This window comes from Pteropus alecto, unplaced genomic scaffold (assembly GCF_000325575.1).
Source record: "Pteropus alecto unplaced genomic scaffold, ASM32557v1 scaffold5, whole genome shotgun sequence".
In the NCBI taxonomy this organism is placed as follows: domain Eukaryota; kingdom Metazoa; phylum Chordata; class Mammalia; order Chiroptera; family Pteropodidae; genus Pteropus; species Pteropus alecto.
In genome coordinates this window covers 9,373,609-9,376,907 of record NW_006441953.1, presented here as the reverse complement: position 1 = coordinate 9,376,907, position 3,299 = coordinate 9,373,609, and the positions used below count along the sequence as shown (strand labels likewise).

At 40.4% G+C, this 3,299-nt stretch overlaps 1 protein-coding gene across 2 annotated transcripts in view; it reads right to left on the bottom strand.

Annotated features, from left to right (window-relative positions):
• The window catches only part of TLR6 (toll like receptor 6), a 16,811-nt gene extending 13,528 nt beyond the window's left edge, over nucleotides 1–3,283 (bottom strand). Inside the window, exon 1 of one of the 2 annotated variants that reach the window (XM_015594833.2) lies at nucleotides 2,991–3,283. The gene's annotated coding sequence lies outside the window, so the exon portion shown is untranslated. The remainder of the gene's footprint in view (nucleotides 1–2,990) is intronic. The other variant, XM_015594832.2, reaches the window with a different exon arrangement.
• Nucleotides 3,284–3,299: the final 16 nt, after the last annotated feature.

The following is a 3,299-nucleotide window of genomic DNA, read 5'->3' as shown; positions in this document are numbered from 1 at the left end:
CCTTTGATGCCAACAATTTCCTAGCCCCACTGCACTGGACTGAAAAGTTATGATCCATCCTTTTAATCATCTCTCTGCGTTCAGCCACAGCTACTTTAATCCAGGTTAAATCCAACTTGCCATTGTACTACACTGAGCCTGAGCAGCTGAATGTAGTTGGAGAAAATACACTCCCATGATGACTGCCTCACTTGAAATTCATGGCTAAGTCCCAACCAGTCATGAAGAGGGAGGAGCAATGCTACTACCTTTTCTGCTCCCCTTCCCTAGCCCATTCACTTTACCACTCTCTTATCTTATACTGCTTCCTCTCTCTTACGATTCCAACACCTTCTCTTTCTCACTCTCAGCTGCAAAGAAAATAGCTGCAAAGAGCAGCGTTTCCATCTGCAACTCCTGGTCATCCTTCTACAACCCTGCTCAGCTCCTGGAGACTCCTGCCTATGGCTTCTTTTATGGAGTCAGTCCATCTCACATTTGGTCTTCCTCTTTTCCTCCTGCCTTCTATTTTCCCCAGCATTATCGTTTGGGAAATAAGATGTGCCTGAGGTAGGATAGCTTCAGTTTTGTCATTTTTGCCTCCAGTGATGTTTCAGGCTTAATCTTCTCTAGGACCCACTTTTTCATCTCTATGGCAGCTCAGGGTATCTTTAATGCTTTCCTCCAACACCATATTTCAAATGAATTCCTTTTTTTTTTTCTTATCAGCCTTTTTCACTGTCCAACTTTTGTATTTGTACATAGTAATTGGGAATACAAGGGTGTGAATGATCTTAGCCACATCCTCCCCACAAAACTCTACTAGCCTACCTGCACCTGTTCTACCTGTACTCTCTTTTGTTCTCCCAAATGAACTTTGTGAATCAAAAGGCAGTCCCTCCCCACTGAGCACTGAATCCTGTTCCTGCTTGTGTGCTCAAGGAAATCGCTCTTGCAATTTACCGCTCTACTTCATCACCTTTTTTCTCCTCTAATTCATGATTCCAATTGGCATAAAACACTGAAATTTCTCCCACATTAAAAAAAATAAATAAATCCCTTCCTTTGAACCCACCTCTACCTCTTTGTTCTTCTTTATGCAAGAACTCCTTGAAAGACTTGTTTTACTCACTGTCTCCAATTATTTTCCTCCCATTCTCTCAGACCCACTCCAATCAGGCTTCCTTCTCCACCACTCTTGTCAAAGTTACCAATGACCTCCACATTGCCAAATCCAAGGGGCAGTTCTCAATTCTCGATTCTCACCTTAGCTGAACTCCACTCCCACACGCATCCCTCCCAGTTTTTCTGCTAAATTGCTGCCCTTTCTTCCCAGTCTCCTTCTGGGGAAGTTTTGTTGAAGTCTCCTTCTAGGACTTCCTTATCTCTCTGACATGGAACACCCAAGGCTTCCACTAATAACCACAGTTGCTCCTACTTATTTTCTAGATCCTGTGGACTCTATAATCTGCTTTATTCCACCATCTGATACATTATCTAATTAGTATCTTTCTCCCTTTCCATGGAATGTAAGTTCTTTGAGGGCAGGACTTTGCTTTGCTCCTTATTATATTCCTGGCAACTAGAGCAGTTCTAGGTGCATAATACATGCTCAAAAAAAGTTTTGTTGAATGAATGCCTGGAGGACAATTTCAGAATATCTAGTGAAAGTGACCTGGCTATTCCATTTCTAGCCTGGGATACAAGAAAACATATACGAAGATGGCCATTGCAGCACTATATGTAGTAGTGAAACATGAAACACACTAAATGTTTATTGACTGGGAGATGAATAAATTATGATACAGTCAAACAATGAAATTCTATAAAGATTTTGAAATGACTGTACTAGAACTGCCTGTATGAACATGAATGGTTATCAAAAACATAAAGTTGAGTAAGCAAATGTCTAGGATGCTATTTACATAATTTTAAAACATTGAAAAACAATATATAGTATTTATGGAGGAGGATATGTACAATAAAATATAGAAATATGGGTGGGAAGAACACACAACCACCTCAGGACAATGGTTATCTCCAAGTACAATGGAGAATGAAAGAGACAGGTTTTCAAACATATCTGTAACTTTTTTTCTTTTAAAGCAAAAAATAATAATTTGTTAAATCTAAGCACTGTCATAGTAGTCTCTACTTTTTTTACACGAATAAGTATTCACCATATTCTCTACTTTTCTATATGTTTTACATACTCTAAAATTTTTTAAATGAATATTGAAAAAGTTCTAAGTTGCAGAACTGGTGGGTTTGGAAGTAACAACATTTGAGCACATGGGCATAATTTGCGGTCGGTAATGAAACTTACTGCTAGAATTGCTTGTTTAATATTCTTTTGTTGGAAAAGGTGTGGTTTGGTCAAAGGAGAAAAGGAAACCAGCCTATGAAAGGGAATGTCTGATTGGGTTGTTGCCACAGCAGAGAGGGACACTTGGGGCAAAGTTGCTAGCTGTCCCTGGCCAGGCACAGAACTCTCAGGCATGGATGTTTTGGGTTTAAGGTATACCAAAACACACCTGTCACACCTGGAACACAATTCGCTAACACAATTTGCAGAACTCAGAATCAGTTTTTAAAATTATATTTCCCTGACTTGATATAAAATACATATACATATGTATTACATATACACACATATGTAATACATATACATACACATATATTTACAAGAAAAGGTTTATCCTATGCATACACTTTTCTAAGCTTCCCTCACCCTCAACTTAATATTCGGCAATGGCCTTCCTTCCATATCAACAAATCGGATGTACAGACATAATTTTTAACAGCATATCCGACTATTTGAAATTACTAGTTTACTTCACCAATCTCTTACTGTGGAACAGGTTTCCCATCTTCCCTGGCATAAACAGCTACAATAAACATCTTTGTACATACATATTTGCATATTTGTTTACTTAGGACAAATTCGAAGACGTGGAATTCCTGGGCCAAAGCTAATGCATTCGAATTTTGATCCACATTTCCAAACTGACCTTCTAGAAAGTGCTTTTGTTTGGTTAGTTTTAAATTAGATCACGCTCCTACAAACAGGGTCAGAGAAAGCTGTTTTACGCACTGTTGCTGAACTTAAGCGACACCTTCCCGGTAAAACTGCAGGCTCTTCCGTGTGCTTTTAAAGAAAGGAAAAGGATCCGGCGAACCCCAAGACCCGCCCCGGCTGGGGTGGGGGCCCCTAAGCTCTCCCGGCGGGTACAGAGCTGGAAAAGCAGTTTCCCAAGACTGTCGGAAGCGCAGCTGGGCCCCTGTCAGCCTGCGGGAACTGGGTCCCAGGGCGCCCCCGC